A 15,204-nucleotide genomic window follows, 5' to 3' on the forward strand; every position below is an offset into this window, starting at 1 on the left:
CACGTGTTTTGTTTTGGGGTAGCGGTTGCTTGGGTGTCTGCTTTGGAGGTCTCTGCTGCTTAGGCAGATCTTTATTTAGAGCCTCCGAGTATGTTTTTGTGTGATTATGTGTTTGGTTTGCTGTCGTGGTAGGTCTATGTGAGACTGGAATTGTAGTGAGTGTGGTTTCCTTCTCCTCCTGACTGGTTATGCCAGTACTGAGTTGAGAGAGCTTAGCCTCCAGTTTGGCTATATGGTTGCATCTCTCACATGTGTTGGAATTTGTTGGGAGGAGGAGAGGGTTGTCTGTCTACATGAGACAGTTGTAACATTGCCTCAAGATTCCCAGATTCACCAGCTGGACCGGAGAGGAGATTGACAACTGACCTTTGGACATGCTAGAATAATATTGGGAATTCCTTTATAATTGAAAACAAGGGCCAATAGGGAGTGAGGGTGTAGTGCTTTTAATTTTTAGTGATGACTTATATAATTGCTTTAGCGAGCAAGTGCCAGGTAACTTAAGTGCAATGTGTTGCAGGTAACTTAAATGCAAAAACGACAAACAGTAACTTTCTTTCAAGTGAAACAAGGAAATAAGTACAATAAGCAATGCAGATATCACTAGTGATCCACAGAAGCGCTGAGAAGCCGCGTATTAGGTGGAATTAGCGTTCCAGGGAAATAACAAGCAAACAAACAACAAGCATATAAACAAAGCTAGATTCAGCAGGCCTGGATCTAGTCTATGCTACAACAAACAAGGTGTACCAATTTCAGTAAGATACAGTTCAAATATTCAGGCACTATAAACCTTTAACCAGAAATTCCCAGCTCAGAAGGGCATAGTCCAGCCTCTTCTCCCACAAGAGTGCAGACCACGAACCTTCTTAATGTAAAATAACTGGCCTGAAGCCCAAGTGCTTAAACCAGAACTAATACACTTTAAGAATAACAGACACTGGGCTCTCAATCAGCAGTTCCCAACTTAGAAGGATGAAAGCTACCTGTCCTGCCACCACAGTGCATGCAACAAACCTTCCTAATGTAAAACAACTGGTCTGAAGCCCAAGTGCTTAATCCAAAAGACTTAGAATGATAGCTACACTTTAATCAAGTTACTACCAAGCAGTAATAAATACAGTTGAATACTTTAGAGAATGCATGGATTAGTGCTCAAGTTACACAAACAAAGCTAGATCCATCAGGCCCAAATCCAGTCTATGCCACAGCAAACAAGGCACACCAACTTCAGTAAGAAGCAGTTCAGATATGCATGCACTATAAGCCTTTAACCAGAAATTCCCAGCTCAGAAGGGCAGAGTCCAGCCTCTCCACCCACAAGAGTGCAGACCACGAACCCTCTTAATGTAAAATAACTGGCCTGAAAGCCCAAGTGCTTAAACCAGAATTAATACACTTTTAGAATAACAGACACTGAGAGCCCTCAATCAGCAATTCCCAACCTAGAAGGATGTAAACTACCTGTTGCTTATACTCTTCCTTTTACTTTCCCATGGTTGTATGATTTCAGAAGTGTTCATATATTTTCTGCATATCATAATGACTTCAATTAGGGAAAACCAAAAGTAATGCGGTGGGGGTAGTAGAACCTGGTGTCCAGTCAACAATGAACTGAGCAGATGACTTGAGTCTAAGGTGACCATTCACTACCTTGGGAAGAATTCACAGGTAAGCAGCCATCATGTTGTTTTCAATAATTTCTCAGGGGTTCACATCAATGTTCATTGTTCCATTTACAAAGTCAAAGCATAGAGAGGCCTTCCAAGAACTTGTCACCTCTATAAACTGGAGCAAAAAACAGAGTGCTAATCCATTCATCCGACTTATTCTTAAATGAAATAATTAACTTAGACTTCCTACTTTTTAGTGTAATATTATTCTACCAACCTGGAATCTTTCCAAAAAAAGATTTATACCACCCAGTTTAAAATAAATCATTACATTTTTATTTCTGGTGTTAAATGAATGACACATCCTATTAATACCAATCATACCACCAAAATTAAATTCTTCAAAACATCTGAAAACAGTTTGTAGGTTACCAAGTACAGTGACAGGGCTTTGAGGTGGCCCAGGTAGTACATATTGTTTAGGCCTTGTATCCTTTTAGTGTGGTATCTCTGTGGGCATGAAGAAAAATAGCCAGCACCAAACATCAGTGTAAAAAACAGCACAAATAAGCCATAAAGTTACCACATAAGATTTATTAAATAAATAAATCCCAGACCGGTTTCAGTCCAAAGGCTATCATCAGTGAGAAAAAATATTTGTGACATAAGCAATTCAACACACATATTTATTGGGTTAGCCCTCCAATAGGAGTTCTTCCCTTGGTTCAGATGGTTTCCTGTTGTGAAAAAAATTATAAAACATGAAATAAGCAATATACATTAAACATTGTAAATGTATAAACATAATAATATATCATAAATTTATAAATGATCATTCAAACCAGGCAAAAACAAAGCACCCAATTTGATGATCCAATACTTCTCTTTCTTGTTTAGAATAGAATGCCATCCCTCTTTGTTGGATCTGTCACCATGGACCTTATCAATTATCATGAACTGAAATTCTGGCAGTGTCTGTATAGAGCATCAGTATCCCTTTTGATTTGCATGTCACTTCGATATTTGGACATTCGCATTCTGAGTGGTCGTGATGTCTGTCCGACGTAGAAGGCAGCAGAACCCAATCACTATTACAGTTCCCAAAAAATTTTATGTCATATATACGGTTTGTGTTTCTACTAGAAAACTGTTTAGATGTAAAAAGGTATGGACAAGAGGAACAATGTCCACAAGTATATGTTCCCCAAAGCCTATCCCCTGTCATAGTCAGTTGGTGGCATCCAATACCCCCGGAACTGACTCTTTTGAAATGGGAGAAGAAGGAACCTAATGTTTTGCCTCTTCTGTATAAAGAGATATCAATTCATAATTGGCACCAAGAATATTCCAATGTTTGGAAATTATTTTTTTAATCATATTAATATTACGTTCATATGCAGTAATAAATCTGATGGTAACCACCTGTTCAGCTTGGGTTTTCTCCCTATATGTCAAGAGTGATGTTCTGTCCGAGTTGGATGCCACCTGCCTAGCACCCTGGATGTCAAATTCTCTATAGCCCCAGCTCTAAATCTGCCTACCAAGTCATGCTGAGATTCCATATAATCCATTCTGAGGAAAAAATCCTTCTTATTCTGAGGAGCTGGGATTTGGGGATATTCTGGATGATGTCGTTGGGATGCATGCTGGTGGCATGCAACAAGTTGTTATATTGGTGGTATTTCCGGAACGTTTTGGTTTTCAATGTATCATCTGGATTATGAGTGATGGTAACATCCAGAAAATTGATCTCAAATAAATCACAAGTCAGTGTGAATTCAATATCCCATTTGTTCTGATTTAAATATTGCATAAACTCCAATAGGTATTGTTGATCAGAACGCTAAACCAGCCAACAGTCATCCAGATATCTGCGCCAAACATCCAGTTCCTCAATATATATAGTGTGTGTAGAACCATAAATCAACTGTTCCTCAATGTATCCCATGAAGAGGTCTGCATAAGTGGGAGCAAAAGATGCTCCCATAGCAGTACCCCTAATTTGCCAAAAGCTTCTCCCTGAAAGTGGAATACATTTTTGGCCAGCACATGCTCAGCCATGCAGACCAAAAGTGTGTTAAATCCAACCGGGTATAACTGTGCTCTATTTAGCCAATATTTGAGGGCTTTAAGTCCTACCCAGTGTGGTATGTTGGTGTACAGGGCCTTGACATCCAGGGTGCTCAGCAACCATCCTGGTTCAAGTTGGGTGTCTGAAACCAATTGTAAGAACTGAGTGGTATCTTGTATCCTGGCACAAATCATGCAGAGTAATGGTTTAAGATATACTGTCAAGAATTCAGATAAAGGTTCAGTTAAGGAACCAATACCCAAAACAATTGGTCTTCCAGGGGGTTTGCTGAGAGATTTGTGTATCTTGGGTAGGAAATAGAGCATTTGTTTCTGTAGATCCTTCACCGTGAGATGTGTCTTGACAGATTCAGATATGATAACTTCTGAAGCTGCCAAATTCAAAAACTTGTCAATTTCCTACTTAAAGTTAGGTGTCAGGTCAATGGGCATCTTCATGTAATGGAAATGGTTGGACAATTGTTCATTTCCCTCCCCCAGATAATAATCTGTATCCATGATGACAGCAGCCCCACCCTTATCAGCCTGTATGATGACAATGTTTTTGTTGTCTCTTAATTCTTGTAGTGCCGTTTGCTCAACATTGGATAAATTATGTTTCAAAGGGAAGAACTGACCCAAGTTAAAATGAATAGCTTTAAGAACAGCCTGTTGAAAAATGCCAACATGTTTTTCATGGGTGGAACAAAATCCGATTTTAAGAATCTGAATTCACTAGATCTTTGAGACCATTCCATAGACCCAAAGAATAATTTGAGATTAATTCTGCTACAAAAGCTGTTAACATCAGTAACAATATCAGATTCATCCACAAAAAACCCTGACACATAGTTCAAACCTTTATTCAAAAGTTTCTTTTGGTCATCCCTTATAACAGTCCTAGAAATATTCAAAATATTATAGTCTATTGAGTCATAAACACTTGGAGCAAGCCCTCTATAGTGTCTATCTTGGTGTTTTCTGTGTTTTCTCCTGCCCCTCCTCCTGACATGTTTAAAGGGTAGATATGGCTTCTTTGTTTTTTGAGGACCGGAGACTCCCTAGTGTTGGCCACATCAGTGTCTGTAGTGGATGATTCTTTGGGTCTATATCATAACATCGAAGTTCTCTAACATTGAATGTTATTATATCGAACTCTAAACACCAAAGTGTGAAAATATCCAACAGTCAGAATAGCAAATTTTTTCCCAGGGAAAAAATTTGCTATTCCGAGAAACATACACAGAGCACAGACAAACACAAAAACAGTCGTCCACACACACACACATACACTTAAAATCCTACACCTAAACTAAACTTTACATACAGTACTAGCTATCCACTTACTTTAACCCAACCCTAACCCTAAGGTCCATCACTATCGCACACTCACCCGCTCCCTAACCCTAACTCACCTAACCCGCCCCTAACCCTAACCTACACACAATCGCACACTTACCTGAACCCGCACCCCAACACTAACGTCCACACAACTGCACACTTACCTGACCCGCTTCCTACCCCTAACTCACCTAACCCGCCCCCTAACCCTAACCTACACACAATCGCACACTTACCTGAACCCGACCCATAATGCTCCAACATATTGAACGCTGAAAACAGTGAAGCCACAGCAACAGCCCACCGAATTCTTTCCCTGGGAAAGAATTCGATGTACTGCACCTTCGCTGTTTTCAGCATTCGACATTATGGGTTCGATATTATAACATTCGATGTTAGAGAACTTCGATGTTATAATATAGACCCGATTCTTCTGTGGATGTGCTACTATGTGTGTTAAAGGACCCTCTCAGGATAGATCTGGGTCTCTTTTTATTTCTGTCCCCCATGGCTTGTTTAGTTTCCATAAACCTAACTGTTTTGGATGTATCAAAAGGTCTGCCCCTTTGGTAGTCAGTTAGGTCCCTGTTGAATTTCTTTTTTTTTATCCTTAATCTGTTTTTCAAAAACAAGTAGTTCCTTTGAGAGTCTGCTGAGACAGATGGAATATTGTGGGTGTCCCTCATAAGTTTTGAGCTCCCCATATAAATCCCTAACCTCATTAGTGTTAGTTTCTATGATTCGTTCATAGTATTAGCTGAGAATCCCTACAAAAGATGTAGAGGCCTGTTGTTGAGCTTGATAAAATTCTTGCATCTAGATATCATCTATCTTGCCCACAAGTGGTTGAATTTTAATTCTCAAGCCCCTTGGGGTGATGTCTTTATTCTTGTAGGCCTTGAATAGCCTCAAGTGCCAAATATTTGTTCGCAAACTTTTCATGCCTTTACTTAGCCTGTTAAAAGCAGAGTTGCAGCCATCTACTGGATCCATTTGTTGTTCAGTACCATTATCAGTGGATATACCAAAAACTCCAATGTCATTTTTATTGGCACACAGGCCTTTAAGTATCATATCCAGATCCATGACAATAAGCTGACCACCACTGCAAAAGATCTATTCAGATACAAAGAAAGCACACAAAAATTGTCTGAGTTGCTTGAGAAACACCAATTGGTTGAGAAGTTCAGCAAGAAGTCAAATGTACCACTAGTTTTGTACTCATATACAGAATTCCAATCAAAACCACAAATTAAGTCAAAATCACCAGAGACTGTCCGGCACACAATGAGGAGACAATAAACCTTAAAGGTAAAAGTAATCCAAATAAAGGAATAACTAAACAATTGTTATGAAAATTCATGAAATGTCTTAAAGGATCAAGTCCCACATATATACTAATTATGAATTAAAGCTTTTTAAATATATGTCGCACAGATGGATCTCTAATATAAATACCAATGCTGACAAGCATCAACACTAAAATTGGGATAATCCTGAAGAAAAAAATAAATAAAAAAATATGTGTGGATATGTCACTATGCCTGACCCATATTATCCAACCTATGGGACTCTTGTCTCTAACAGAAGTATTACTATATATGAAACATAATATATGTCTTGTAGGATCATTTATAGACAACAAATAAAACTTAACAGTATGACGTGGTTAATATGACCATATATACACCTGAAAAGTATGTTGGACAAAATATCTTATCCAAATAGGCAAAATTGTTGATCCTTGCATAATATTTATGGATACATGATGGTCAGGGCTGCCCTTGATATAAGTATGTATAAGGTCACTGATTGGACTCATACACCCAAAAGAACCTAAAGCTAGATATGCCCAAAATAGTATACCAATGTGCCAAAGCACTTCAATGAAATGTATGGTGACTCTAAAGTAACACCTATACATATTTTTTTAACTTCCCCAAAACTTGAGAATATAATTCGAAGTAATATCAACACACTAACTATATTCCAAATAGGTCCTTGTTAGGTATTCATTTGAATATTGAGTACCCCTGTAATCATTCGGTTGTCAGGTAGATCAACAGTCATAGGTCCAATAACCACATTGCAAAATCTACAATAGAATCAAAGAACCTAACGACTAAAAAACAGGCATACATATGTTCATATATAGATTAAAGTTGACATAGATCAATCCAAGCAGTCAGATAATTATCCATCAACATTTAAGTACTAAAATAAAGAAATCCCAATTGTTAATATATGCAAAACTGAAATAACATCCAACGCAATTCTAGACTGACCAAAGATATTCATAGTTGCCAGAATCCCTGTTTATACATTATTCAAATACGGCACTCCCAACATGTGCTTTCAATAATGGTAACCAACAATCCGTCACCATTAATAAAGTATTAATTTGCTTTGTTCATTGCCAATAGGGCCAGAATCTGAAGTATTAAAGTAAAACACATAATTACATATGAATAAAGAGATAAAAGTCCCACAGAAAATGTCCAACAATGCTGAAACAATTGTCCCAAATAGCGTTGTCAAGAAGAATCTATATCAATCCTAAATGTGTCCAGAAAACTGAACCAATATTCTATCTCCTTGCATGACCCAATATGTTTGAATCCAACCAAAAAATGCTAGATAAAAAGAAATGTCCATCGTATTCAGCCCAACGCCAATGCCAAACAGTTAGTGAGCATTCATTTGTTATGCCAATAAAGCACAAACAATATTCCCCAATGATGGAAAAAATATTCCTGCTATGCAAGGGGAAACTTCACCACAATTCCAAAACCAAAACCCGAAACTGAGAAATGGTTTTAGCCATAAAACGATCAGTACCTTAATACCAATAATCCAAAATGGCATCTGCAAACACATAGACAATCGAAGTTGTGAATGTAGTTCATAAAATGCTGATTCTAGTTATAAACACAAAACAAAAGACCATAGTCCATGTAGAGATGTGCCTCTGTGGGCATTCCAGTTGTTGTGTCTGGATAGATACATGCCAAAGGAGGCATACTCAATCATTGGTTGAGTAAATGGGGATAATGATAGATCTCAACACAATCCCATTATGCATAAGTTATGCAATATAGATGGACTTTCTTATGACAGAGGACACATGTTGGTTGAAACATGATCACAAATCATGATCTGGTATTCTTTATTGAAATCTATAAGATTAGAACTGTAGTCCTCATCTGAGCAAAACCATTCCATCTGGCTTTATGGTATGTCTAAGCCATAAGCAGAGTATTATCTGCAGTGATGTACCCATCTGTTTTAGTTATATGCTTTTTTTTTCAAAGATAGATATGGGAAACTGAATTCCTTTGCGTATGCTTTTTGTGGTAGGAAGAAACGGTAAGATTATCCTATATACTCCTACCTAGCTATTTGAGGACTATTCTACATAAATTCAATGATTTCCTCACCATCTCAATGTCTGATAGCTGGAGATGGTTTATAGCAAGATACTTAGAGCTGTGGTAAAGACAAACCTTCTGAATTTGCTGTAGAATTCTTTTGATACAATGGAAGGATTTCACTTTGCTGAGGTTTTCTCTTTTCTGATATCAGACAGAATATTACCATAACTTAATCTTCTCACTCAATGCAGTTGGGTCTGATAAAAGAACCAGTGTCACTGTAATTCTACTGCCTAGTTTGATTCTGCATAGGGCTTCCTCTTATAAAATCAATTCATATTGAAGGACCTGATTCAATTTAAGGACTTAAAAAACATCCTAAGTTGCTACCAGCCTTATCCCTGACTTGAACATCTCCAGCTGCATGACAATGCAGTCAAGTCTGACACTCTGGGAGTTGCTTATAATGTTGCAGCCTCCACTGCACTGGATGAATTTGCCCTTGTGTGTGCATGTCCATCCTTTTTGTGACTCACAAACAGTGGTATGTTCATGACCTTTATGAGCTGTGAAGAACACATTACAGGTAAAAGCAAATGTTGAGAAGATCAGATCTACCCAAGGGGAAATGTAGTCTGAAAGTTCCTTATGTTGCAAAGCACTTAGAAATTTTCTGTAAAATGCATTGTTCTTGTCCAGTAAGATTTGTTACACAATCATCTAGCAAAGCTCTTTCTGGCGGCCAGTAGTCTGTGCATCTAGGTCTGTTTATCCACCCACAGACCTATCTTCATCTCATTGTATGAGGTTTTAGAATTAGTTGTGGATATTGTGTCTAAAATTAGACTCTTTGTTTCGTCACCTGCCTCAAATGAGCCTCATGGTATTGACACAGTGGTATCCCCAGATCTATGTTCGCCTTTGTAGGTTCACTATGAAGAGACAATGAATGTGGTTATAAATCTCCATTTGACACATAGGGATTGGAACCAAGTCTCATTGGTCTTGTTTGGAAGTGCATTAGCAAATTATTTTCCAAATTATGAGGGTTTCTTTATGACAGGGTTTTTGATATCAGTTTTAAAAGAGGACTTTGTTACTGCCTTATTAAAAGGAAATCATCACTGCATCCCTCTAATCTGGGGAATTATCACCCTAGCTCTAACCTTCCTTCTATTGTAGGCATTCTTCATAATGTGGTGCATGGAAAAATACATTCATAGTTGACAACTCATGGTTTTCTTGATCCCTAAGAGTCTGGCCTTTGATCTAGCCATACTTATGGGATGACCCTTTCATAGGTCTTGAATGATGTTTTGATGGCAGGTGATCTAGAACCCTTTATAGTCGGTCCTCATCCTTTAATATTTCTCTACAACATTTGATACAATTGGTCACAGATTATTGATGACATACTCAGATGGTTTGGGGAATTTCCATAAGCTGCAGACATTTCAGTGGTGATCTTATATTCATTCCTAAGTGTTTAAATAATGATTAAATAGCAGCAACACTGGGTATAGAAATGAAAGTCAATCATTTGGGACCAGGAACAATAACAGGTCTGTAATGCTGCCTCCACTTGTAACTGCAATGGGAAGAAGAAATTTACATTGTAGGGATGCAGATGTTTAAAGATAGCCTTCATACCTGGGTAGGGAAGAGTGTATAATTCATCTCTGATAGGAGGCAAACTCATAGAAGGCCTGAAATAGACTTTGTGTTTGACATATATATGGGTCTATATTAGAACATCAAAGTTTCAAAACTTTGAATGTTCTAATATCGACCCCTATTCAGCGAAAGCTGAAAACATCGAACATACAGAATAGTGAATTTTTTCCTAGGGAAAAAATTTGCTGTTCCAAAACACATACACACAACACAAGTACATCAAACAAACAGCAATCAACACACATACACCTAAAATCTTACACCTACCCCTACACTAAACTATACACACACCACTAACTATCCACTTACCTTAACCCAAACCCTAACACTAAGGTCCATGACTATCACACACTCACCTCACCCGCGCGCTAACCCTAACTCACCTACCCCACCCTAACCCTCACGTCCACACAATCGCACACTTACCTGACCCGTGCCCTAACTCTAACTCACCTAACCCCCCTAACTCTCACATCCACACAATCACACACATACCTAACCCGCGCCCTAACCCCAACTCACCTACCTGCCCTAACCCTCATGTCCACACAATCACACACATACCTAACCCGCACCCTAACCCTAACAGAACCCGCACTCAATTGCACACTTACCTGAATCTGACCCGTAACTTTCCACCACAGCGCTGAAAATACCGAAGCAACAGAAACGGACAAATGAATTCTTTCCCTAGGAAAGAATTTGGTTTTCTGTTGCTTCGTTATGTTCAGCTTTCACTGAATAGGGGTCGATATTAGAACATTTGAGGTTTTGAAACTTTGATGTTCTAATATAGACCCTATATATATATATATATATATATATATATATATATATATATATATATATATATATATAAAATGAACATATCCTAAGTTACAGAACCACCTGCTAACATGTGGAATGATGGCTACCCTGATCATAAATCCTTTATTGTTCATGGTGTATATCCTTCCTCTGTCTCCATGTTCATGTAAGGAGACAGTTAACTATCAGTGATATGCCAGTGTTGTTAGAACCAACCTCTTCTTCTGCTCTCAGGATTCTGTGCCAGACTGTAATATATTGTACAATTTGTGGGTTAAGTTATTAACTGATTAAATTAGGCACAGCTAAGCTGAAATTGGCTAAGTCTGAGGCAATTCTGACATATTCCACTATTTATCCTTCTCAGATTCCCTGTTTTTGTTACGTTTAATTCTGTATGATGACAATAGCATAGAATTTATGGCTCATATAATTAAATAATTTATTTATCCTTTTTTGACCAGGTAAGTCCCACAGGACCTACCTATATTACTACAGGAAATTTGGCCAGAGCACTCAGGAACTTCCTCTACTCTTTTTTTTAACTTCCATGGGATCTTTTACATCCACTTGAGCTGCCATCAACTCAGACTACATTAGCACTCTGCTGCGATTACATTAGTTGCTGCTGGCAGTATGGTCAGTGTTTAAGATTTTGATTCTTAATTACAGAACCTTATTCAACAAGAGTCTTGTCTACCTGTAACACCTTTCCTCTGGGCCAGTAATCAAGGAGACTCAATCCTCACCACTGACATCAATGAGGGGCGTTCACTTGGAACAAAGATCGATACACACAGTATTTCCAAATGCAGTTCTCTGCACCAAGCACAATATCCTTTAAGAGCACATAAGGAGCACACTCAGTCCTGGGGGAGGGTTTCCCTCTCTTTCTCTCCAGGCCCCAAATAAGACTACCTACTGACACAGCTGTAGAGTTGAATCCTCAGCCAAGTGTTCTAAGCCAATTCTACCACCACCCTCTCTGTGAAACTGGTGCTCTGTGTCCCTTTTCCAAGTAGTTGAAATCTGATTTACACACACACACACACACACACACACACACACACACACACACACACACACACACACACACACACACACACACACACACACACACACACACACACACACACACACACACACACACACACACCTGGGAAAGGCTGGAACAGATTTACCAGCTATGCCCCCTCTGCCTAAACTATAAGATAAATACTGTCACCAGAATACTCCAAGGCCAGCTACTCTAAGGCTCTTACCAGGGTATCCAATTATACTGAGGAAAACTAATACAAATGTCAGTATTTGACCAGTGCAGCAAGGCTTTCAGGAGCGGGCACAGTGTCACTGAATAAATATAAGAACTTTCAAAGGTTAAAATATTCTCCAAAAGACTATCCACAATAAAAAGTTTAAATATATTTAATAATAAATAATAAAAGAACATGAAAATATTAAATATCTATTTACAATAAACACCAGAGTTTCAATCACAGGAAATATAATACTGATAGAAAGATTCACACAGATACAGAAAAACAATACTTAACTAATCTCACTATATTTTCCTGGCTGATCTAAAGAATTGTTGTCCTCTAGTTCACTTAATAGAGCAAGGCAAGATGAAGTAGGTAAGTGGCCCTTATTTGTCAGGTTTCAAAAACAAACTGCTCTGAGACGTCTGTCTCATCTAGTATTAAAACATCATTTCAGTGCTGGATTATAGAATGACATCACATGCACCTGGTCATCTGACTTCTGGTTCCCTCAGTACCCACTTAATTAGAAACCAAGTCAGAATCTTGCACATATATGTCAGTATACACATGTAGAGCTTTGATAAGATATGTTATAGCCTTTGGAAGCTATAAAACCATTTCAAAAACTTTCACCCTTCCATGGTACCAAGTAGTTCACCTCTAAGGACAATACAGTAAGATTCCTAGTCCTGGTTTTCACAGACATTTTGTCTCTGGTTGCAATCATAATTGTAAGATACACTCTTTATAGCCTAAACCAGGTAATTTAATTTCAGACTATTTTTCAAAGTTAGCTGGACTGAGATTAAGGTCTTCTCTTCTAGTATTCTCTGTTACAATATATTCATTTTAACAATTAGAATACAGTCTGACATATAGACATATTTCTTTTCTGTCCAGCAGGACCCACTGTTGGTAAATTTTTAACACAAACAGCTTTACAAATACATTTTCAACACACACACCTGTACAAATCAGTTTGATATACAAATGACATATAATTCTTTACAAAACTCCAGCTAGCTATGCTGACATATGTTACACATCCACTGCCCTACTTCTCCTAGCATAGCTGAAAATACCTCACATCATCACACTACCTTAAAAAGCTGACAGTTTTTGACTCATGTTCTTCTGTCTGATTAAAAGACCCTGCTAATGATTCCACTGATAAATTTATTTAGAATCTTTGGGCCACTGTTCATTTTACTATCCACTCTTCTTTTCTGTTGAATTCACTACTTTCTTAGACTGTGGATTCGTGGCACTTTTCTCTTTTAAAAACTTTCATCGACTTAGAACACTTCAACTGAACTTAAGAAGGGATTTCTAGCACTGACATTGCAGTATATTTTTAGTTCTCTTGTATTTTTTGCTTTTAATTTTTCTGTTTTCATTTTTCTTTTGCTGTGGACTGGACTTTTAGAACATTTGTCGTCATATTTTTATAACATGCTGCTATCATTTAATTATGTTTTTATTTTGTGTGCTGTCAATAGGCACAGGTATATAAATACGTACATTAAGTTTATACAGGAGAAGACCGCATACAAAAGAATATAGAATTGACTATACACCATGGAGCAACACACTTAGCTTTTTGGCTTGTTACAATGTTTTAAATTTATAAATACCTTTGCCACTTGTGTATCTCAGTGCTTTCAGTCTTTTCTTTGCAGAAAGTTAGCAAGTACTCATGCAGATTACTTTGGTTTACTTACAGCCTATTTCTCTTTTCCACTTAGATTTGGGAAGTAAAGTGCCCTATGTGGGGGAGGGTTTTTTGCCTGTGTTTGACATATTTCGTTTTGGCTTCATTCATCTCATTCATTTTGGATTGATAGGTTTGAGTTTGGCAGGTCAGGACTTGACTTCCTGTAGTGGAATCATTGTGTAACACACCCATAGCCAATCTCCTTATTCATCCTTCTTATTTCCTACCGATGTCCAACCTATGTGGCATAGCATGGCACTTATGTCTGTTAAGTGAGACAGTGACTGGCAATATTTGTGTACATCCCATCCTAACCTCATGTCCAATATCCAAGTCTCTGTACAGCATGCCAGTGACAACTGCCACCCTCATAACCTTTGCATCTCACACTTAGGTGAAGACTGCATTTCTGTGTGTTTATATTTCATTTTAATTAATTGTTTAACTATTGTGCATCTTGGATCTTACAGAATCAGAGACTGTGCAACAGTTGCACACATGAAGCATTGTACATGGCAATATGTGAAGTCATCTGTCCTTGAGAATTGGTTGTTGTATCTAGGGAAGTAGGGTATCTAATGTTGGGACAGAAGATGTTGACATCTGCATTCCTGTACAAGTGTGAAAACCTACTGAGTAGGTGACAAGGTGTGCTGTTGTTATCCCCTCGTCTTGTCTCCTCCTGTTGTGTAGTATTTCCCTATAGTGCCTTCCTCTTCTGATGCTGTCTTCTACATTCAACTATTCAGCTCTGTCAGCCAACTTCCCAAACCTCTGTAATATATTTTGTATGCCCTGCAGTAAATAGTTATTTTAGTGTTGCATATTGTTATCATTGTTTAATATAACCTACATGTGAAATAGTTCCACATGCTTTATAATGATTATGTATCACTCTACCTGTTTTCCTTATGAAGCTTTCTTTGTGCAGGATGTGAGTTACATTCTGTAGTGCAGTGCCTTGCATCTGCTGTATGCAGTTGTGTTTAGTGGTATTACTGTTGTTGCATGACACATTTGGGCATCACTATAGAGGTGGCATAAGTCTTGTTAGACGCTACATTTCCATACTCATAGATGATTATATTCAAACCCAACTCCACAACTTATTTTCAAAGTTCAGTATTTGCTTGGTTACACAGCATCTGTTGCTTCCTAAACTGTCATACTATTTAGTTCCAGGAAATGTTTAGGATTTGATGCTTACATGGTAGTAAAAGTTTTTGTATTATGTCACTTTCTCCAGTGCAGTTTTCTTCTTGAATGTAAGATTTTTTTGAATCAGATGACAAACTCACGTTTTCTTCATGGCATCCTTATCACTTATTTCAAACTCTCTGTTCCAATTTTAA

This window comes from Protopterus annectens, chromosome 3.part0 (assembly GCF_019279795.1).
Source record: "Protopterus annectens isolate FY-2018-M chromosome 3.part0, PAN1.0, whole genome shotgun sequence".
Classification (NCBI taxonomy): domain Eukaryota; kingdom Metazoa; phylum Chordata; order Ceratodontiformes; family Protopteridae; genus Protopterus; species Protopterus annectens.